Raw genomic sequence first — 25,547 nt, 5'->3', positions numbered from 1 at the left:
TTATACATATACATGTATCTATTCTTTTTCCAGTTCTTTTCCCACTTAGGTTATTATAGAATATTGAGCAGAGTTCCCTATGTTATGCAGTAGGTCCTTGTTGGGAAATTTCTGAATATTGACATAATTTTAGAACAAGTGAATTGAGGACACAAACTAAAATCTGGCTTGGCTTTGTAAAAACCATGTTGTGTGTAAGTAGTTCCATTAACTGCTTACTAACTAGCATGTGACAAAAATAATAATTTTGCTACATTGGACAGAAAGAACTTAGCATTCAATCCAAAGCATGGCTACAAGGATGACCTGCACTTTATTTTTGTCACTGCTAATCAAATCTTGTCTTGCCTGGATGGGTTCAAGAACATATTCTCAATGGTTTGACCTGAAATGATTTGGCTGTTTTGTAATTCCAAGCCCATAGGAAACTGACAGACAAGAATCCTCAATTATTACAATGTATAGGAATATCTAAATAAATAATCCTACCTGTTACTGTGGGATTGTGGTGTGTGGCGTGTATGTTGGAGAATTCTGAATAGTAAACCCCATGCTGTAGGCAGTGGTTGTTTTGAAGGCAAAGAACTGAAGATGAGGGAGCCCCTGGAGAGACATCTCTGACACGTTACCATTACATCATAAACTGCCATTCTTCATTTTAGGGTCTTTCCACTATATAATCAGGCCTGGTCAATAGACTCATCCTCTACACCGGGTATTTTGGAAAATATATAAACACAATGGCAAATCACTTAATTCATGGATTTCCTTTCTTTGCTGTTGTTTGAGCCATCAAAGTATTCTGGTGTTACGACATTACCAAATAATGTATATATATATTTTGAAGGCATCCCAAATGTCATCAGTCTCAGTTGAACTGTTTTCTTTTTAAAGATTTCTTTTAATGGTTAATCTAAAATAACTGTTGACATAATTCAGAAAGAGTCATGTACCGCAATGTTCATTGCAGCACTATTTACAATAGCCAGGACATGGAAGCAACCTAAGCGTCTATCGACAGACGAATAGATAAAGAAGATGTGGCACACATGTACAATGGAATATTACTCAGCCATAAAAAGAAACAAAGTTGAGTTATTTGTAGTGAGGTGGATGGACCTAGAGACTGTCATACAGAGTGAAGTAAGTCAGAAAGAGAAAAAAACAAATACCGTATGCTAACATATATATATGGAATCTTAAAAAAAAATGGTTCTGAAGAACCTAGGGGCAGGACAGGAATAAAGACGCAGACACAGAGAATGGACTTGACGACACGGGGAGGGGGAAGGGTAAGATGGGACAAAGTGAGAGAGTGGCATGGACATATATACACTACCAAATGTAAAATAGATAGTTAGTGAGAAGCAGCCGCATAACACAGGGAGATCAGCTCGGTGCTTTGTGACCACCTAAAGGGATGGGATAGAGAGGGTAGGAGGGAGACGCAAGAGGGAGGGGATATGGGGATATATGTATATGTATAGCTGATTCACTTTGTTGTAAAGCAGAAACTAACACACCATTGTAAAGCAGTTATACTCCAATAAAGATGTTAAAAATAAATAAATAAATAAATATATATATATATATATACATATATACATGTATATGTATAACTGAATCACTGTGCTGTACACCTGAAACTAACACAACGTTGTAAATCAATTTTTAAATATTCTAAATAAAATTTAAATTAAAAAAATCAATATTTTAAAGAAAAAAATATTTAAAATTTAAAAAAAGGAATAAGGAGTACAGACATGTCCCATGAGCTAAACCCTCACTTAGCACTGACTTTCTGCCTTGGTACCAACTGATATTTTGAGTGTATTCTCCTTCACGATCCCATTATTATAATCCAAATAAGACCTGAGAGCAAAGCTCTGACAAAATAATTCAAGAATATGCATGATTCTTTGGTGAACAATCACAATTGCTGGTGCAAAACTTGTCAAAATGATGAACGATCATGTCTGGTGGGGAGTTGAACTGAGTTGAATGGTAGTGTTGCTGCTGAAAAGATCTGCCTTTTGGCTATGGTGAGGTTTTCTCCAGCCTGTGTTCTAGGGATGTGGGAGTAACTGGGCCTTGTCTGAATTTACTTCACATCTCCTTGTTAATGCTGGTTTCAGGTTGTTCTCATAGAAAAATCTCTCCCATATGTCAGGGTGGTGTCCTGTTGAAGAACCTCAAATACAATGACAGCTGTGCTTATTCTATGGTATAATAGAGGTGGATGGAATTCCATGACAATGGACCGTGCTCAACTGGTAATTTTTAAAGACCAATCTCACACTATTCATGCTTCCTGAACAATCAAATAAAAGGCAAGGAGTTAAACCAGGCATAATTTGATACCTTAACATCCAAGAAAACATGGTATAATCTTAGCAGGATCTTGAGGAATTGAGAATTTGCTGACTTGAAGGTTGTTCAATTTTAAGAAGCCATTTTAAGCATAAGATCAAAATCCTTACTTGAATAAGTAAGCAAAAATAGACTGCAACCAGAGTGAAAATATTAGTGACACCGTAAGCACAGAGTCTGGGTTAGGTACTCCAAATAAACATCCTAAGATGAACAAGAACTTCTTACAGTGATTATAGATTATCTCAAAGTATAATTCAGCTTGATGAATGAACTGATTTTGTAGCTGAGCCAGATGTATGGGTTAACACCATACAAAAAGGAGAAAGAATGATTCTGTGAGTCATTGTAACTAGTTGAAAGGGGAATCACCACATTCAATCTCTTTAGAAATTTTTTTTTAATTAACCTAAAATACAGCTTAGTATATGAGGATAAATTTGCACCTGCTATGCTGGTTTTTAAAAAATCAGATTAAGTGCCTATTAAAAGAAAATAGCTTTCATGAGCATATATTATACCTTGTAGCATCAAGAACTTGCCACAAAGATTTTGCACCAAAATTAAAAGACCTTGTTTTCACTGATTTTCATCAGTACAAACAGCATCAGAGGCAATGCTCAAAATAGTCATGCTTCTTCTGAGATTTTTGTGATAGTTTTGCTTCTGTAAAGAGTTAACATTTTTGCTGAAACTCCTGTGTGAGCAAGAGCTGTCCCTTTTCAACACCAACAGAGTGAAGAATGTCCAAGTACTAGGGCAAAGCACCCATGACCTTGCTGATCTGAAACAGCAGGTCCTGATACCATCAATTACTTCCAATTGATAATGAAATATTTACCTCTTTCACACATCATGTGCTTGCTTCCGTGTTCCTGCTTTCACCTGATCAGTCTGTAACCTATAAAACTTCTAACTATCTGAAGGTAGGACAGACCCTCCTGCTGGCAGCAAATCAATGATTTCTTTTTATTGGTCCACTATGTGACCTATATTTTAAAATCTTCCTTCATTTCTGAACACACTGTTCCTCTTTTCCACATAGAAATGAAGGGGTATTTCATGGCCATATAAATATACATATTTTTAAATTGAGAAATTGAGTTTTATAAGCCTGAGAAAAACTAGAGATTTTTAAGTTAGTCCTTTAACTGAATCCACAAGTAGGAAAGCCTGAGAAGAGTCTGCTTATTTAAATATATTTTCCAATCAATTTACTTTTTTCAGTTGATTGGCCTTGCAGGCAGTCCCACTTCTGGTTTTGTGTGCTTACACGTCCCTGCTAATTCAGAGTGAATTTGAACAGATACGTTAGTGATGCTTTACGTGATGCAAGAGATAAGATTATTTGAAAATAAAATCGGGGCTTCCTCTAGGTAGTCTGGACAATGAACTAGTACAGACTAACTTAGATTTTAAAATCCTTGATATGTACAAACCACTTTGACATATATTATTACTTATTGACACTGATAATAATATTGTATAGAAGTTTTAACATTCCCATATTATGGCGGAGGAGACAGAGGTCCCTCCGCAATGCCTGCTGTATTAAAGTTTAAAAAAGACAGTGAGTGATTTTTACTGTGATGCATGGGGGTGGAGTGGCCTCAGTGTAGAGGTATCTGCTACAATTAGAGTATTCTCCTTCTCCTTATTCATAGCATACAACCAAAGCTTTCACTGGGGTTCAGAAACAGTGAAATACAAAGATCAGCCACGCGTTAATTCAAACCTTTGACTGCGCAACAAAACTGATGGCCGGAATTCAAAAGATTCTGCTCATGGTTGCATCCATTCATTTACTTATTTTTTCTTCAATTCATCCATCCACCCATCGATCCATCCATCCATTCATCATTCTCTGCCCCATAAATACTGAGTGAGTGCACACCATGTACTGGAATTTCCAAAGGGACCATGACAGAGCATCTGTTCTCATTAAGATGAAGTTCTAATAGGGGAGAAAGAGGCATTAAAGAAAGGTATGTTTCTTACACAGCTGGATTTGTGGACTAAAATCATAGCTGTTGTACATATTATATAACATAAAAATAATGAAATCACAATTGTGACATAGGGTACTGTTTATGTATATGAAATGAGGACTTAGTCTGGGATTAGAAAATGCTTCCCTAAGGAAGAGGAAATTGCTTATGCTAAGGTTTTGAGGTGGGAAAGAGACTGACAAAAATGAAAAAAAGAAATGTTTGGGGCATGTTGATCAAGTTATAAAGAGCTAAAACTTGAGAGATGGACACGGATGAGATCCTGTAGGGACTTTTAGGATGGGTTAAAAGATTTTGGTCCTTATGTTTATGTCAATGGGTTACATTTGAAAGATTTTACGCAGAAAACTGCTGTGATCAATCATACTGCTTTTTACTTTCTCTTCTAAATGCTGCAGCTTTATTATTATATATAACATTTTTTTTGAAAATGTAATACTTTCTCTTAGTCCAGCTTTAAAGGATTAAAAAAATTATACATTGAAAAACCTTCCTCCCACCATATTTTCCTGCCTCCTTATTGCTCCTTACCAGAGGCAAACAATTTTACTACTTTCTCTTTGAACCCCTTCAGAGATACCTTTAGTGTGGATGTAATTTCATAAAGCTTTTTATTATGTAAAATATTAAACGCCTATAAAAAGTAGTGATAACAATGTAATAAACCTCCACGTACCCATCACATAACTCCACCAATTATCAAATCAGAGGCGATCTTGCATGTCTATAACTCCACCCACTTGCCCAGCAACCCTCTCATACATTATTTTGAAACAAATCCCAGGCATCATATACTTTTATCTGCAACTGTCCTAAAGAGCATCTCTCAAAGGACCCCTTTAAAAAGCATAGCATCAACCCTATAATCACCCTCCAGACAAATAAAAAATAAGTTATTATTATAAAATTCCCAGGGTGTTAGCCCGCAGTCCCCAGAATTATAGACCTTGAGACAAAGACTTGGATGTCACTTTGGAGGGTGACACCAGTGGGAGGAAGTGGGCAAGTGGAGGGGACAGAAGTCAAGGAAGAGTGTGTCAATGGAGAGGCACTACTGTGTGAAGGAAGGATTCAACCCCGCTGGAGGCCCTCGGAGACGTGGGGGGCAAATGTCGGAACAGTTCCGCAGAAGGTCAAGGAAACAAGGTGTTTATCCTCTGTCACATCTCACAGGTTGACAGTTACCTCCTGGGATGTCTGGTCTTTTACTCAGGAAGACCCAGGTAAGAACTACTGCCTCTGACCACCTGGACAGACTGAGGGAAGTTCCTGGGGCAGAGTCAGCAGCCCGTACATCACACAGATTTCACCAATTCTAAATTATTTTCACTCTTTGCCTATTGAATTGGGATCCAAGCAAGAGCCATGCATTGTGATTGGTTAACATCTTTCCTTTTTTTTTTGAAGTGTTTCAAACTTAAAAAATTTTATTTATAAATGTTCTCGAGTTTATTATATATGCACATGTAATTTCACATAAATGTTTTTATGGATTTCTTTGATAATTTTGATATCCTATGAGAATTCTTAATACACTAAATTTATTTTCTCCCTAAATATCTCCAGTCATATTTCAATTGATACCACATTTTTATCTTAAAAAATATTTATTTATTTATTTGACTGCATCGGGTCTTAACTTGTGGCACTCGGGATCTTCGTTGCGGCTTGTGGGCTTCTTGCTAGCGGTGGCATGCGTGCTCAGTAGTTGCAGTGTGCGGGCTCTAGAGCATGTGGGCTTAGTTGCCCCGTGGCATGTGGGATCTTAGTTCCCCGACCAGGGATCGAACCCACATCCTCTGCATTGTAAGGTGGACTCTTAACCACTGGTCCACCAGGTAAGTCCCAATACCATGTTTTTAATACAAAATACATTCCTTGGATTGTGTAGAGATTTTTTTTTGTTTTTTATTTTATTTATTTTTAAAATTTTTATTGGAGTATAGTTGCTTTACAATGTTGTGTTAGTTTCTGCTGTGCAGCAAAGTGAATCAGCTGTAAGTATACATATATCTCCTCTTTTTTAGATTTCCTCACCATTTAGGTCACCACAGAGCATCGAGTAGAGTTCCCTGTGCTATACGGTAGATTCTCATTAGGTAACTATTTTATACATAGTAATATATATATGTCAATCCCAATCTCCCAGTTCATCCCAGCCTCCCTCCCCCCCTTGGTATCCATAAATTTGTTCTGTGTAAAGATTGTTTTTTAAATGTTATTGGAGTATAGTTGATTTATAATGTTGTGTTATTGCAATAACTTGTTCTTAAGTGTCTTCTAATTTACAGATTCATCCTCCATTTCTCTTTGTTTTTACATTTTTTTGTTCTTGTTATAGAATTGTCATTTTTCTAGTAGAATTTCTTGCAGACTGTTTTGTGGAATTCATCTCCATAACACTCACATGCTCTGTTGTTCTCTGCATTTCATGTACATTGGTAATTATCATATTCAAGTTTGATTTTTTCCAGGCCAATTTATACATAGGTGGTGGTGTATTCCTCCGACAGAAGGTATATAGTTTCCAGTTTTCCTTCCCGTTATGATAGTAGTAGCAACTGAAAACCATTAATTGGATGCATTAATTCATTAGAGGTTATAGAAGGGTAATAGTCTAATTCTATCATTCTTTCTTCAATCATTACTGTGAATACTTCTATAAAGAGAAACTTGTCTTCATCAACTATTTGGTTGCCCTAAGGTATAGCTCTTAAGGGTTAAATGCTTGGTTATTTTCTTTTATCTCTGAGTTTTCAAAGTAATGAGTTAGTCTTAATATTTTCCAAAGGTGATGACTTTTTTTGCATCATTATAAACTCATGGATTTAAATAGTTTAATATTTTTCAAGCCACTGCAATTATTATCTTTACTGATGCTCAGATTGGCTCATCTTTGACCTATGAGTACCTGTTTAGGTTGGTTCCTAAGTTTTTTTGACCCAGTTGGTCCTATGTGATAGCTGCCTTGCTTTCTCGTGTAGAAATATTCATTTTGTTTCCTTTTATCCTCACTTTTCCAGGTACCCTGTCCTTGGTTATTTTGAAAAGTATCTAAGATATATTTTCCTGCCTGGTAACAGCTATTTCTTTGAGAAGTCCTGGGTTTTTTTCAATTGGTTTTGGTATGTCAAGGCCACAGTTAGGCACTAGGGGTTTTAATCCACTATTTGGTCATTCGTTGTTTTTAGGCCTTTCCAGTGGGCAGAACTAGAAAATACACATTAAAAAGTGTAAGGGGCTTCCCTGGTGGCGCAGTGGTTGGGAGTCTGCCTGCCGATGCAGGGGACACGGGTTCGTGCCCCGGTCTGGGAGGATCCCACATGCCGCGAAGCGGCTGGGCCCGTGAGCCATGGCCGCTGAGCCTGCGCGTCCGGAGCCTGTGCTCCGCCACGGGAGAGGCCACAACAGTGAGAGGCCCGCGTACAGCAAAAAAAAAAAAAAAAAAAAAGTGTAAGATGTGGGACTTTCCTGGTGATCCAGTGGTTAAGACTCCGTTCTTCCACTGCCGGGGGGCACAGGTTTGATCCCTAGTCAGGGAACGAAGGTCCTGCATGCCTCGTGGCACGGCCAAAAATAAATTTAAAAAAATAATAAAATAAAATAAAGTAAAATAAATAAATAAATAATAAGATGCATTTTGAATTTATACTGATTTTCTAATTAAAAATCAAGACTATAGGGCTTCCCTGGTGGCGTGTTCGTGCCCCGGTCTGGGAAGATCCCACATGCCACGGAGCGGCTAGGCCCGTGAGCCATGGCTGCTGGGCCTGCACGTCCAGAGCCTGTGCTCCGCAACGGGAGAGGCCACAGAAGTGAGAAGCCCATGTAATGCAAAAAGAAAAAAAAAAAAATTCAAGACTATAGAGATTTTACTTAATATTATTGACCTTACATCAGTATCTCATTTATCCCATGCCTCAAATCTTAGTTCTCAGTTATGCCTTAGTTCTCAGTAATGCCTTAATTACTCATTTGCTTTATCGCACATTATATACACAAAGGCCTCATAAGAATAATATAACATTACCACCAATGATATGGTTACTGAAAACAACCACATTTTTTATTTTGCAATTTGTTTCCTTTGGGATCTATGCCACTATGGATGTGTGGCTAAATTATAAAGTCCCTTGAAATATTTCTTCTCTGACTGGCTATGCCAAACTTTGAATCACACAGTTATTTTTTATTTCACTTTAGTGTTTATTTCTAAGGTCGTTTTGAAAATTTTAATTTTATTTTATAATTATGCAATACATGTACATGATTTCAAAGTCTAATTTCTAAAACAAGGGATAGTCAAAAAAGTTTAGCTTGAATTGTTGTTCCCTTTACCTTATTCTCATCTACCCACCGCAGGCACCCTTAACAATGTAAGCAAAGATATATATGTGTGTGTGTATATATATATGTTATATACATATGTATATAGTGTATACCTACACATACACAGATATATACATTCACACACACACACAAGTATTTGTATTCCCTTCCTCCTTAGATAACTGATAAACTGTACATACTCTTCTGTACCTTTGAGAATGATTCTTTAATTGGCATTGAGTCTGTACCTAAGAAGATGATGTGCAGGGAAGGGCAGGAAATGTATGGATGTGAGGTGTCTGGTAAACACAAGGCTGAAGTTCATTATATAGTATAGTGAACAATTTGTATCGTTTTATGGCTTTTCCTAATGAAATTCCTAATTGCTATGTACTTGCTTTTCTTTGTTTGTGCCTGGTTTTGCCAGATAAAAATGCTTCTTTGATTTGCCTGAGATAAAGATTACTCTTTTGAATTCTGATAAGTGTTTCCTACAGGTTTTTATAAGAACAACCTGCAAAATTCCCATTTGCACACACATCCCTTATTGCTACATGCACACCCTAGCAAAAAGACCTAGGCTTTCCGATGTATTAGCAATTTCAATTTAGAAACACCATGTACTCTTCTGTTATTTTCAATTCAATGTACTACTTTTTGCATTTAACAGAGTTGGTAATAAGTGAAACTGGATTAGTCAATTTCACTATGGATTACTGTTCAATTTAAGTCAGTTTTCTTTTGCTGGCCCTCTGGAATTAACATAATGAAGTAAGCTCTGGCACAGAAAGGAAAACAAAGGCCATTTTTCAGGTTATATGTTCTTTTTTTACTTTTAAAACCCATTTTCTTTCAATTGTGTCATGAAAATGAGTGTTCCTCTATTACCTTAGACAAAATACAATTTCAGATTCTTTTACAGCACACTAAGTCTGGAAAATGGAGTTGACATTAACCAGAGGAAGCAAGTTCATACCAATGAGCTTGTGGATTTAATAACAAACATTTTCAAAACAGGTGGGTGTATGGGTGGGGAGGTCTAAGAAGAGACCCTGGGATGGAAGATGAAGGAGCTTCCATGAATGGACACTATGTGGTGTGTAACTGAGGTGGCTGAATTGTAATGCATGAACTGCCGCCCTTGAACTAGAGTATGAACACTTTGTGAAGCCTTGTGTAAATACACACCTACTTACAGTCACAGATCTTTTTAAAATAATGTAATCAAAAAGTCATATTCTTCCTGAAATGTCATTTCGAAAATCAAAATCATTCCATCTAACATTATTTTAACAACATTGAAACTACCAAAAATTGCAACATGAGAGAAATAAATTAGGAGTTAAATATCACGTACTAAGTAAAAGATTCATTTTTGATTTCCTCTAAATAGCAAGCTTCCCTAACATTCTCAATTCACCAACATTTGCTGTAGCTACAGCATTTACACAGCTAAGTAAAAGTAGGTTTATTAATGATAGTAATTTTTATAGCTTCATCCACATAAGATCATGGGTGACAGTGGGAAGTCAATTGCAAATATTAATGTGGTAAGCAGAAGATGGTGAGGAAGTAGAAAGAAGCTGATATAATTTACTCACACTTTTTTTTTTTTTTTTGAGGTATGTGGGCCTCTCACTGTTGTGGCCGCTCCCGTGGTGGAGCACAGGCTCCGGATGCGCAGGCTCAGCGGCCATGGCTCACGGGCCCAGCTTCTCCACGGCATGTGGGATCCTCCCAGACCGGGGCACGAACCCATGTCCCCTGCATCAGCAGGCGGACTCTCAACCACTGCGCCACCAGGGAAGCCCCTCACACTTTTATTGAAATAATATATATTACTCTGTTAACAAGTCTGTGTGTATATGTAAAAGAAGTAGGATGGTAGTATGAAGGCACAACAGGATCAAAGGACAGTTTCCTTTTTTGGGGGGGGCACTTGGCCGCACCAATCAGCTTGTGGGATCCTAATTCCCCCACCAGGGACCGAACCCGCGCCCCCTGCAGTGGAAGCGTGCAGTCCTAATCACTGGACCACCAGGGAATTCCCAAAAGGACAGTTTTCTGATGAAATTTTCGCATTTGGAATGCAATTTATTTTATATCTAAATATTTAACATCTGTTTTAAACTTTTATTTTAAATAATAAAAATGCATTTTTTTGCAGGTAAGACATTCATTTTGGTTTAAAAAAAAAATCAAACCAATATAAAAGGGTCCTGTCTCCCTTTAAGGCAAAGCCTCATTTATTCTGTTTTTTGCCTGTTGGCCTCCAACAGGTAACCACATGTATCATTTTCTTGAATATATTTACTGATTTTTCTTTATGCAAATATAAGCAACTATGAATATATGTGTTCACCACTGTAAAAAGGCTTTCAGTCACATGGTGTGAGGTATGGTGGAAGGAGAAGTATTCTGTGGTCCTCCATCAGATTTCAGGCTTTTCCTGACCCTATCTATCCCTCCAGACTGTGAAATTCACAAGTGTTTCTCAGTTTTTTTCTCTCCCCATGGGTGGAGGAGGATGCGGAGAGTTGGCTGGAGTTGGGTATTTCCTTTCCCCCACGTCAATTAGGCTCTGATAACTACCCCAGAAGATTAGGCTCTGGTTAACTGGTGTCTCCTGAGGGCCGACTCTACTATGTTGACTTTTATTTTTAAAAATTGTACATCCTTCAATATTTAAAAAGTTCACATTTTCAGATGATCACCACTATGATCATACGTGGTATCTATTATTTTAGCTCCTTTGTATGTGCATTAGAAAATGTATATCATCTTATGTTCTTCATCCATCTTCCTCTCCCTCCTTTCTGCTCCCTGTCCCGCCAATGACTTAACAGTATTTTCCCTTTACGTTCACCAACTCACCCTTAAGTGTGCTTATATTTCCACTATTTGATCTGCCAGCTCTAAAGGCTATCTTTTGCCTCCCAGCTACTAACGATGAGGCATCTGCAAGTTTTTACTTGCACCTCTCACTTTCCTCTTTTTTTTTTTTTTTTGCGGTACGCGGGCTTCTCACTGTTGTGGCCTCTCCCGTTGCGGAGCACAGGCTCCGGACGTGCAGGCTCAGTGGTCATGGTTCACGGGCCCAGTCGCTCCGCGGCGTGCGGGATCTTCCCGGACCAGGGCACGAACCCGTGTCCCCCGCATCGGCAGGTGGACTCTCAACCACTGCGCCACCAGGGAAGCCCCTCACTTTCTTCTTTTTGTTAGCTGTTTTCTGTGTTATCAAGCCATCTTGTATTTCCAATGATTCTGTTACCATTATTCTCACATTGGTTTTAATTTTAATTGTAGCAAAACAGAGTCTTTGTTCACCACCAGTCTGCTGCTAATCCTTCCCCAGTCATTTCTAGACTAAGTAAAATTCCTATAATTATTTTCTTCAAGTAGAACTTATGGAAAAAGTATTCTCTGAATTTTTCCATTTTAAACTGTTAGTTTGTAGTTATTGTATATGGCTTTTTATCTTTCATATGCTTAAAGGGTAGCTTGCCTAGATAGAAAATCTTTGACTCATACTCTTTTTGCCTTTAATATTTTTCAGGGGCTGCTTCATGGTTGTCTGGCACTGGGTATCATGGTAGAGAAAGAAGTCTAATGTTAGTTTAATTATATAAAGGACTTTTTTTTCCTTAGAATTAATTTTTTTTTTTTTGGTGTCCTGTGTCTGGAAAATTCTTTCATTATTGTTAACATTCAAAAACTTTACTAGTATGCATCACAGAATTGACTATTCTGGTCCATTTTTTTTCTGGGACCAAAAGGTAGGTTCAAAGTTTCTCTACTTTCAGAAAAGTTTTTTTTTAATTACATGTTAAAACATTTGTTTCATTCCATTGCTTTTTTTCATTTTTAAGAGTTCCAGTATATATGTATAAATGAATCACTATGCTGTACACCTGAAACTAACACAACATTGTAAATCAACTATACTTCAATTTGAAAAAAAGAATTCCAAATATAAATATGTTGCCTGCCCTTTGCCTCTCTTCTCTGTATCCCTTCTAACTCTCCATCCATTTTATTTCTTTTATTTTCTCATTTTTACTCTGTCCCTTTAGTGGCTACTGACAGCCACAGTCACTCTCCTTGTACTCTTTCCAGTAACCTTCATTTCCGTGATCCTCTTGTCATTCTTCTCTTTTTTCTCTGGGTTCCATCAGCTCATGCTCCCTTCTCCCTGTCATGTGGCCATTTCCCCCTGCATTCTTATTTTTCTGCCTTGTGGTCTTCCTTCTTGCAGTGATTGCTTCATAACTCATTTTAATGGTGGGGTCTTTGGCTAAATCTTCAGCTGCAACTTGGCAATATTTTTCTGGTGACTGTTCTCTTGTCGGAAAGCTTAACTGCTTTTTTACACCTTTGTAATAGTATTTTTGTATGGATTCTGTGCCGCTGTTCTTTTACGACTCAAGGATAAATGGATTAGATGTTTCTGGACCTGCTGTTTGCAGTTTTCCATGGTGGGTGGGACGGAGGATGTGTGGGGCAAGGAAAAATCCTTACAAATCAAGGGTTTATCTTCTGCTGCCAGATATACAGACTGTTGACTCCAGTATGACATTTCTTTGTGTTTCTCTATGTGACTTCTCAAGAGGCCTCCACCCTTTTCCAAAATTAATCCGGTCCAGGAGGGTTTCTGCTACCAGCTCTGGGCTCACAGGTGGCTCTTTCCATGGGATTTATTTCAGGGTTATTTCATAAAATACTTTCTCACATCAGCCATGGCTGGTCCCAGCCTCCCCTGTCACTTTTCTTGCCATCTCTGAAGCTTCTGGATAATCCCCAGCTCTGTTCTCAGCTGTTGTACCTTAGCGTATGCTGCCCTTTATCTTCAGGAAGTAGATTGTTGCCAGTGCTTTCTGGGGGATCCCACACTCGGATTCCTTACCATTTCCTGCACAGCTCACTGCTACTCTTGATGTCAAATGCCATGCCAACTCCCTTACAACCCTGCCCCATCAGCTTTCCATATTCGTTTCACTTTAGAGTATGTGTTTTTGCTGGCACTTTTTCTTTCAATATTTCTTTCTGTAGTTTCCAAGAGGAAAGGGGGAGATTCTAATCTAAATTCTTACCAGTATATACTAGTGTGTTTTTCATTTGTTAATTTTTAGTTATTTTTATGTGACTAGACTTGAACACAGTAAAAAGCAAAAGGGAAAAAAAGCCAACAGAAAGCTAGAAACTAAAATTGTTTTTAAAAGAACTAGAAAGAAGTTCTTGAGAGATGCAAAAGACTATAGTGTCAATAATACACACAAAGATGTCTTGTCCTCCAAGACAGGAGGGAAGAGAGATTAGGGCAACATCCATGGGGATGGAGGTTACTGAGATGGTGGGAAGGCTCTGTTGTTAGGTGAAGTGGAAATGAGATGAGGAATTGATGCTAGATGCAGTGGAATTTCTCACCAAGGTAAAGAAGAAAACAAACAAACAAAAAGGTCATCTCTTGAGAGTCAGGCATATAGAGATGACCCTGGGCATCCGAAGACTACAGAAAGGATTTAGAATCACCTCCTGTGAGATATTAAAGGTGTTAACAAATGATAAATAAAAGTTTTTCTGGGCAGTCCACGCATCTAAGTGAACTTGGATAGATGAGTGAGAAGATGACAGAAAAGGAAATTTCACGACTTTCCATGTTTAGCAACTGGGAGTAAAAGATTGGGAGAAAAAAGAAAGATGAAAGGCTCAGGGATAAGAATTGGTACAGGAATGGCAGAAGTTCATGGCGGGGTGTTGGTGGTGAGAGGTTCTATAGTACTCAAAAAGGCTGTACCTACAAGGTCTGCCACTGTCTGGCACTTTAGCCTTCACCTAAAGCTCTCTCCATCAATCACAGGTCATTCACAGCTCTGTTCAGCCTATATAGTAATAAAGAAGAAAGGCTTGATATAATGTAAAGACAAATAAACTTCTCTGGCTATTTTTCATAGTTATGAGCAGCCACATAAATACTGCCCAAAGTCTAAAATTCTACATAAGACATTATGGTCAATAATGTTCAACTCATTCTTTAGTTAAGTGCTCTGATTTATCTCAATATGAAGATCATTTCAGGTATGTAGAAACCAGGGAAAACATTTTGGTTGGAAAGAATCACTTTATTTGAAGAATATATTCTAGTCTTTTCTAATTTAATCTGAACAAACCCAAGTTTTGTGTGTGTGTGTATGTGAGAGAGTGAAATGTGTTCATATTTCAAGTTTAGGTTGTGTATGTAATACAAATGCATGTGTGTTTATATTGGAAATTTCTAAGTATGTTACCAAGTCCAAGCTGGTACTGCTCCCCAAACAACATTACAACAAATCGAGAGTCTGGGTGTTGGGGCAAGGAATAGTGACTTTATTTAGAAAGCTAGCAGACCAAGAAGATAACGGACTAGTGTCCCAAAGAACCATCTTACCCACGATAAAATTCAGGCTTCTTTTATACTAAAAGGGGAGGCGGGTGTGGCTGGTTATTACAAACGTCTTGGTGCTGGAATCCTTTTGCAGCTGTCCAGGCAGGTCTGATCACAGTGTTCCTATAAACCTCCAATGAAACACTTGTTGTTTTCTGTTCTGCAACTTTTTATCTCTATGTGAGTGGAAAAGTGTTAACACCTTTAAAGGTCAAGGCTGTGAGGCAGAGCCTTGAGGATGGGCTACCCTGTATATTCTGGGCTACAGGCAACATTCTATTACAAAAGGTGCAGAGCCAGTGTGACTCAGCACAGGCCAGGGGCACAGGGTTAGAACGAAAGGAATAGATCCTATATGAGACAGGTTTGTTCTTCTCTGTTACAACTAATCTTTGTTTTTATTCACAGAAGTGCACATGTTCTGTTTTTTTTTTTTAACATCTTTATTGGAGTATAATTGCTTTACGTTGTTGTGTTAGTTGCTGCTCTATAACAAAGTGAATCAGCTATACTGTATACATATATCCCCGTATCTCCTCCCTCTTGCGTCTCCCTCTAACCCTCCCTATTCCACCCCTCTAACTGGTCACAGAGCACCAAGCTGATCTCCCTGTGCTATGCGGCTGCTTCCCACTAGCTATCTATTTTACATATGGTAGTATATATATATCCATGCCACTCTCTCACTTCGTCCCAGCTTACACTTCCTGCTCCCCGTGTCCTCAAGGCCATTCACTACCTCTGCATCTTTATTCCTGTCCTGCCACTAGGGTTTTCAGAACGATTTTTTTTTAGATTCCATATATATGTGCTAGCATACGGTATTTGTTTTTCTCTTTCTGACTTACTTCACTCTGTATGACAGACTCTAGGTCCATCCACCTCACTACAATAACTCAACTTCATTTCCTTTTATGGCTGAGTACTATTCCATTGTAGATATGTGCCACATCTTCTTTATCCATTCATCTGTTGATGGACAGTTACGTTGCTTCCATGTCCTGGCTATTGTAAATAAACCTGCAATGAACTTTGTGGTACATGACCCTTTTTGAATTACGGTTTCTTAGGGTATAAGCCCAGTAGTGGGATTGCTGGGTCATATGGTAGTTCTATTTTTAGTTTTTTAAGGAACCTCCATAATGGCTGTATCAATTTACATGCCCACCAGCAGTGCAAGAGGGTTCCCTTTTCTCCACAACCTCACCAGCATTTATTGTTTGTAGATTTTTTGATGATGGCTGACTGGTGTGAGGTGACATCTCACTGCAGTTTTGATTTGCATTTCTCTAATGATTAGTGATGTTGAGAATCCTTTCATGTGTTTGTTGGCAATCTGTATATCTTCTTAGGAAAAATGTCTATTTAGGTCTTCTGCCCATTTTTGGATTGGGTTGTATGTTTCTTTAATATTGAGCTGCATGGGCTGCTTGTATATGTTGGAGATTAATCCTTTGTCAGTTGCTTCATTTGCAAACATTTTCCCCCATTCTGAGGGTTGTCTTTTCGTCATTTATGGTTTCCTTTGCTGTGCAAAAAATTAAGTTTCATTAGGTCCCATTTGTTTATTTTTGTTTTTATTTCCATTTCTCTAGGAGGTGGGTCAAAAAGGATCTTGCTGTGATTTATGTCATAGAGTGTTCTGCCTATGTTTTCATCTAAGAGTTTTATACTCTCTCCTTATATTTAGGTCTTTAATCCATTTTGAGTTTATTTTTGTGTATGGTGTTAGGGAGTGTTCTAATTTCATTCTTTTACATGTAGCTGTCCAGTTTTCCCAGCACCACTTTTTTTTTTTTTTTTTACATCTTTACTGGAGTATAATTGCTTTACAATGGTGTGTTAGTTTCTGCTTTATAACAAAGTGAATCAGTTATACATATACATATGTTCCCATATCTCATTCCTCTTGTGTCTCCCTCCCTCCCATCCTCCCTATCCCACCCCTCTAGGTGGTCACAATGCACCAAGCTGATCTCCCTGTGCTATGTGGCTGTTTCCCACTAGCTATCTATTTTACGTTTGGTAGTGTATATATGTCCATGCCACTCTCTCGCTTTGTCACAGCTTACCCTTCCCCCTCCCCATATCCTCAAGTCCATTCTCTAGTAGGTCTGTATCTTTATTCCTGTCTTACCCCTAGGTTCTTCATGACATTTTTTTTCTTAAATTCCATATATATGTGTTAGCATACGGTATTTGCCTTTCTCTTTCTGACTTACTTCACTCTGTATGACAGTCTCTAGGTCCATTCACCTCATTACAAATAGCTCAATTTCGTTTCTTTTTATGGCTGAGTAATATTCCACTGTATATATGTGCCACATCTTCTTTATCCATTCATCTGATGATGGACACTTAGGTTGTTTCCATCTCTGGGCTATTGTAAATAGATCTGCAATGAACATTTTGGTACATGACTCTTTTTGAATTATGGTTTTCTCAGGGTATATGCCCAGTATTGGGATTGCTGGGTCATATGGTAGTTCTATTTTTAGTCTTTTAAGGAACCTCCATACTGTTCTCCATAGTGGCTGTACCAATTCACATTCCCACCAGCAGTGCAAGAGTGTTCCCTTTTCTCCACACCCTCTCCAGCATTTATTGTTTCTAGATTTTTTGATGATGGCCATTCTGACTGGTGTGAGATGATATCTCATTGTAGTTTTGATTTGCATTTCTCTAATGATTAATGATGGTGAGCATTCTTTCATGTGTTTGTTGGCAATCTATATATCTTCTTTGGAGAAATGTCTATTTAGGTCTTCTGCCCATTTTTGGATTGGGTTGTTTGTTTTTTTGTTATTGAGCTGCATGAGCTGCTTGTAAATTTTGGAGATTAATCCTTTGTCAGTTGCTTCATTGGCAAATATTTTCTCCCATTCTGAGGGCTGTCTTTTCGTCTTGTTTATGGTTTCCTTTGCTGTGCAAAAGCTTTGGAGTTTCATTAGGTCCCATTTGTTTATTTTTGTTTTTATTTCCATTTCTCTAGAAGGTGGGTCAAAAAGGATCTTGCTGTGATTTATGTCATAGAGTGTTCTGCCTATGTTTTCCTCTAAGAATTTTATAGTGTCTGGCCTTACATTTAGGTTTTTTATCCAGGCTCAGGCTTTATACCTGGCTGGAGCACCAAGACCCTGTTAGCCACACGGCGAGTATGTGGGGATTTTCTTGCTTTTTGGGAAATCTGAGGTCCTCTACCAGCATTCAGTAGGTGCTCTGTAGGAGTTGTTCCACATGTAGATGTATTTTTGATGTATTTGTGGGGAGGAAGGTGATGTCCACGTCTTACTCCTCCACCATCTTGAAGGTCCTCCAGTGCACATGTTTTTAATCACTAATATATATCTCATGTAAACTGACGAAATACTTACTTTTGAGGTTCTGAAACAGACCAAATCAGACTGCACAGAACAACGCCAATATATATTTCAATCATAAACCCACCTCGAGAGTGAATAAGCAGAATATTCTAAAATGAAGGTGAACAGACATTCAAAATCTGACCAAATTCTACAGAGAAACTTCTGACCAAAGCAGAACATAATAGGAGGTGCTGCATAGTCAGCAGAGTATGTACAGAGCTGGGATTCTGGTCACAAGCACCTAATCAAATTCAAGCTCTTGAATCATTGGATTCAGTTATTTAAAGAAGTAGCATAAATCCTTATAATACTTTACTTGTTCTGTAACTGAGAGAAATTATCCCTACATGATATTCTCTTGACTTAATTGTGTCATGATCCAGGTTCAGGGAAGGAACTGGTCATTAACTACTTGATTGCTTCTAATTTTGAGTAACTCTGACCTACAGAAAGCAAGAGCTCAAATGCATCTTTTCCAAAAGGAGTGCCACATCTATGATAAATGTTCAAAACACAAAGGTCTATATTTTCTCATATTGACTCATTACCACATACAGAAGTTAAAAAAAGAAAAAAAAACAAAACCAAAAACACCTGTCTCTGGTTCTTAAGGGATATCTTTAAGGCAGCCTTATAATAGCTGCTTGACCAACAATAAACACAGAAACATAGAAGGAAGACAAGGATGCCAACTCCTGGCTGTTGTGATTGTTTGTTTGTTGCTGCTCTTTTGATTTTAACCTGGGTTAGAAAGTTCTTAAAGAGGCTTAAGGATGCTAATTAAATTATTAGAACACATAACTTTTCCCCATTTGTTAAAAGTTAAAATTTCTGCCAAGTACTTAATGTTGAAAATTGTCTAGAGTTTTAGAAGGGAAGAGGGAGACATGGCAATAGTGGTGGGATTAAAAAGAAATTGGTAATATCTTATACTTGCTTAAGGAAACAAAGAAAATCAAATCAACAGAGTAATTTCTTCCTCTCAGAGAGGCAATTTAGCAGCTTCACTGTATGGAAAATTGAGGGTTTAGGGGAAAATATTTCAGATTCAAACATTACAGGAAAGTTACCTGAGGTGATCTTTAAAGTATCTTATACACTGTTTTGCACAGCACTGCACAGGGTAAAATAAGAGTTGTTAAGTACAAAAAGCTGCAGAGTCTCTACAGGAGAAAGCAGGATAGAGAAATTGTACTTAACATGTAAGATGTGGAGAAAGAAATTATCTGGGAGAGTTTAGAAAATAATTCTTCATGTATCTACTTTATTTCCTCTCTACCAGCTGAAATCACCTTTACACACACATGGGCCATAATAAATATTTGTTCAATACATGAATTCCTTATGCCACAATGAATCACAATCACTGCAGTCCTTCTCTACAATGCAGAGAAGGGAAATTAAGTAATGGAAAAAGATAAGTGTGACTAGAAAGATATGAGGTCAGTGTATCATCTGAATATAGTGGTTACATATAGAGACTGGAATTTGGACCCACTGAGGTTCAAATCCTGAGTTTACCATCTCTTCTTGTCTGTCACTGGGCAAGTCATTCAACCCTCTTAACCTCATTCTTTTTTCATCTACATAATGAGGATAACAATAACATCTACTTCATTCTGCTATTATGAAGATTGAATGTTACAAGGCATGTTAAGCAATTAGCACATTATTACCATACAGTAAGAACAAATAAACATTAGCTATCATCATTATTATTTTATTAATAAAACAACAGTCCAACCTCTTTATTTTTGCTCTTTTCAAGTGTTTTAAGTGTCATATACAAAAAGTATCATTGCCAAGACCAATGTCAAGAAGGTTTTTCCCTGTGTTTTCTCCTGGGAGTTTTATAGTTTCAGGTCTTACATTTAAATGTTTAATCTATTTTGAGTTAATTTTCTGTGAGTTGTGTAAGATAGGAGCCTAGTTTCACTCTTTTTCATGTGAAAATCCAACTTTCCCAGCATCATCTATTGAGGAGACTGTTTTTTCTCCATTGACTATTCTTGGCTCCCTTGTCAAATATTAGTTTGCCATATATGAATGGATTTACAGTTAACAATACTGTATTGTATATTTGAAATTTGCAAAGATTGTAGATCTTAAACGTTTTCATTACACAAGAAAAAAAGTTGTAACTATATGAGGTGATAGAAGTTAACTAACTTATTGTGGTGATCATTTCTTAATATATACATGGATCAAATCATGTTACACACCTTAAACTTATGCAATGTTATATATCCATGATATGTTAATAGGACTGAGAAAACAAACATATGAAGAAAAACACTTGATGGTGGTATAAGCTCTCCTGCATAGAGGGAATCAACTGAAACCTCATTATTTCAAAATCACTTAAACCTTGGATTATCTATCAACTTGTACCTCAGATAAGGAATGTTGACTGAGCAAAATAAATAGTAAAATAAATAAATAAATTACTAAGTGCATTTACATGTTCAATATAAAAAACTGTGCACAGAAATCTCTTGCATTCCTATACACGAATGATGAAAAATCTAAAAGAGAAATTAAGGAAACACTCGCATTTACCACTGCAACAAAAAGAATAAAATACCTAGGAATAAACCTACCTAGGGAGACACAAGACCTGTATGCAGAAAACTATAAGACACTGATGAAAGAAATTAAAGATGATACCAACAGATGGAGAGATATACCATGTTCTTGGATTGCAAGAATCAATATTGTGAAAATGACTACACTACCCAAAGCAATCTACAGATTCAATGCAATCCCTATCAAATTACCAATGGCATTTTTTATGGAAGTAGAACAAAAAATCTAAAAATTTGTATGGAGACACAAAAGACCCCGAATAGCCAAAGTAGTCTCAAGGGAAAAACACAGAGCGGGAGGAATCAGACTCCCTGACTTCAGACTATACTACAAAGCTACAGTAATCAAGACAATATGGTACTAGCACAAAGACAGAAACATAGATCAATGGAACAAGATAGAAATCCCAGAGATAAACCCACACACCTATGGTCAACTAATCTATGACAAAGGAGGCAAGGATATACAATGGAGAAAAGACAGTCTCTTCAATAAGTGGTGCTGGGAAAACTGGACAGCTACATGTAAAAGAATGAAATTAGAACACTCCCTAACACCATACACAAAAATAAACTCAAAATGGATTCGAGGGCTTCCCTGGTGGCGCAGTGGTTGAGAGTCTGCCTGCCGATGCAGGGGACATGGGTTCGTGCCCCGGTCCGGGAAGATCCCACATGCCGTGAAGCAGCTGGGCTCATGAGCCATGGCCACTGGGCCTGCACATCTGGAGCCTGTGCTCTGCAACGGGAGAGGCCACAACAGTGAGAGGCCCACGTACTGGAAAAAAAAAAAAAAATGGATTCAAGACCTAAATGTAAGACCGGACAATATAAAACTCTTAGAGGAAAACATAGGAAGAATACTCTTTGACATAAATCACAGCAAGATCTTTTTTGATCCACCTCCTAGAGTAATGGAAATAAAAACAAAAATAAACAAATGGGATCTAATGAAACTTAAGAGCTTTTGCACAGCAAAGGAAACCTTAAACAAGATGAAAAGACAACCCTCAGAATGGGAGAAAATATTTGCAAATGAATCAATGGACAAAGGATTAATCTGCAAAATATATACACAGCTCATGCAGCTCAATATTAAGGAAACAAACAACCCAATCCAAAAATGGGCAGAAGACCTAAATAGACGTTTCTCCAAAGAAGACACACAGATGGCCAAGAAGCACATGAAAAGCTGCTCAACATCACTAATTTTTAGAGAAATGCAAATCGAAACTACAATGAGGTATCACCTCACACCAGTTAGAATGGGCATCATCAGAAAATCTACAAACAACAAGTGCTCGAGAGGGTGTGGAGAAAAGGGAACCCTCTTGCACTGTTGGCGTAAATTGATACAGCCACTATGGAGAACAGTATGGAGGCTCCTTAAACTAAAAAGAGAATTACCATATTACCCAGCAATCCCACTACTGGGCATATACCCAGAGAAAACCATAATTCAAAAAGACACATGCACCCCAATGTTCACTTTAGCACTATTTACAATAGCCAGGTCATGGAAGCAACCTAACTGCCCATTGACGGATGGATAAAGAAGATGTGGTACATATATACGATGGAATATTACTCAGCCATAAAAAGGAACAAAATTGGGTCATTTGTTGAGACGTGGATGGATGTAGAGACTGTCATACAGAGTGAAGTAAGTCAGAAAGAGAAAAACAAATATTGTATATTAATGCATGTATGTGGAACCTAGAAAAAATGGTACAGATGAACTGGTTTGCAGGGAAGAAGTTGAGACACAGATGTAGAGAACAAACGTATGGACACCAAGCGGGGAAAGCAGCGGGGGGATGGTGGTGTGATGAACTGGGCAATTGGGATTGACATGTATACACTGATGTGTATAAAATTGATGACTAATAAGAACCTGCTGTATAAAAAAATAAATAAAATTAAATTAAAAAATTTAAAAAAACTAATACTAAACTTTCTTTGGGTTATTTGTATGGAAATATGTTAATATAAATGTTTCAGACATTACATGAAATTTCTAAAAATCTTATATGTTCTGGTACAATGTTATAAGTCATAATTCTAGCTAATATTTTAAAATGTATCTCAGAAATAACTAAATTTCCTTGTCAATTGCATTATTATGAACTTTCATCAAATCTTTAACCATGGTCATTTTTAAGTCTTTTGTCTTTTACAGACAGTTCTGGGTGTACTCTGATGCTTTTGCAAAAATGTTCCTATAAAAGGGTTTCATCTTCAAGGAATTCATGGAAAAGACTCTGACAAGTACAGGTTTCTGGTAACTGACTATACAACTGAACTGAATGAATAAGCATTTTCAGAACTCTAATGGAAAACTGATGAATTCATAACAGTGCTAACAAAAGATCAAGATGAAAAAAAAATTAATTACATGAGACTGAGTGAACTGATGAGGATGATTATAACTTTTGTGACTTTCTGTTTGAATAAAAAAAAAAGAAAAAGTGATGACACAAAACAAAAAACAAAAAACTGTGAAAGTAGAGGTGACTTGGGGGCGCCCTGCCTACTTAGAGTAAAAGAACCCTGGGAAGGAGAATCAGGCTGAAGAGCACCTCTGGGGATGGATGGAAGGAGACTCAACAGTTCTCACAGAAGTGGCTCATTGAACTGCGGAAGAGGATCTCTTCCGGTGTTAATGATTAGGGAGATTGCATGTCAGGAGATGTTAAGTGAAGAGAGAAAAGGAAAAATGTCTTCCTTTGTCAACCGAAGTCTTGTTGGGTGGATAAAGTTGGAGGGGTGGGTATACAATGCAAGGCTTGAGTCTAGCTGCTTTCATCCACTATGTCTGGATCAGCTTGTTTTTACTACAATGAAATGTTTATTTGAAGTCCCATGAGCACAGACTCTCAACCACCATCCTGTGAAAGCTATAGTTAGTTCAGTGGGAATAGAAATGCAAGACTTCACTCGCCCCATCAGTCCAAGATATTGAAACTTACAGCATACTGATGGTGTCATAAGATGAGCAGTACGTAAGGAGCCCTATCCTGTAGGAACCACATGCTGACTGGATGCACGGAAACCACCCTTGCAGGTCCAGAGCACACCACTAACCTAGCCTGGTGTTTCTTTTGATGGGAAATCAACCATTTAAGCTTGCAAAAATGACCCAGACAAATGGAAATGTGTAGTAAAGTGCAAAGTGAAATAGAAATCATCACCATTGTCACGGGTAATGCTAAGGGCTTACTGTGTTGTGGGCACATGGGTAAGTGCCATTTGTGGATTAGCTCATTTAATCATTATGACAACCCTAGGAGATCGGAATATTCTCATTCTCATTTGAAGATGAGAAAGGAGGCTTAGAGGGGTTGGGTCATTTGAGGGGTGGATGGCAGGACACACCTGAATAATAGGCAGAGTATGGAACCTCAGTCTCTTACTAGTCAACAATAACTACCTATTCATCTAAGGCTCAGCTATTATTTTCAGGCCTTTAGAACATTTGTCTTTAGATTCCTTTAGAACATATGTGAAGTATAATATGTTACCTATGCATCAGGCAGTTTTTTATGGAATTGGGTTCATGTAGGCTAACAATTTGAAGTGACAAGCCAAAAGACCTAACTCAGAACATTTTTAGCTGGTTTTGTGATTCAGAACATTTTACCACTAACCCAGTCTTTTATGCAGAATGATGAGGCAGGCTATCACGAAAATGTGTGAGTGTCAAACTGGAGACACTACTAAGTACAACCCAAAGACATCAGTGTCAAAGCAACAGGAGATGTGGTTTATTACGCATCACGTACATTGTGGAACATGTTGGTCCTGCTTGAAGACATTTTACTGGACTTGGTCTTGCTCATTGCTTTGGAGTAATCAGGCATGAACATTTTATTTCATCCTAGCTAACCAGAATATTGACACTTGCCAAGAAATCTCGAGAAAGAAAAAGCTACATTTTGGGCTGACCTTTGTAAAATTCTCAAGAGTTTGTAAACCTGCCTCCTACCATCATTAACCTGCTTCCTTCTGCAAAGAAATAACACAGCCTTAAACCTATGAGGAAACTGAAAGCAATTTTATATTTCTTACAAACCACTGATCCAGAGACCCTGTCTACCCTGGTCACTAAGAAGCTGACTTGGGCTTCCCTGGTGGTGCAGTGGTTAAGAATCTGCCTGCCAGTGCAGAAGACACAGGTTCGAGCCCTGGTCCAGGAAGATCCCACATGCCGTGGAGCAACTAAGCCCGTGCGCCACAACTACTGAGCCTGAGCTTTAGAGCCCACGAGCCACAACTACTGAGCCCGTGTGCCACAACTACTGAAGCCCATGCACCTAGAGCCCGTGCTCTGCAACAAGAGAAGCCACTGCAGTGAGAAGCCCACACACCACAACGAAGAGTAGCCCCCGCTCGCCGCAACTAGAAAGAAGCCCACGTGCAGCAATGAAGACCCAACACAGCTAAAGATAAATAAAATAAAATTAACTAA

Source organism: Mesoplodon densirostris, chromosome 20 (assembly GCF_025265405.1).
Source record: "Mesoplodon densirostris isolate mMesDen1 chromosome 20, mMesDen1 primary haplotype, whole genome shotgun sequence".
NCBI classification, from domain to species: Eukaryota; Metazoa; Chordata; class Mammalia; order Artiodactyla; family Ziphiidae; genus Mesoplodon; species Mesoplodon densirostris.
Note: the sequence above shows the minus strand (reverse complement) of the source record.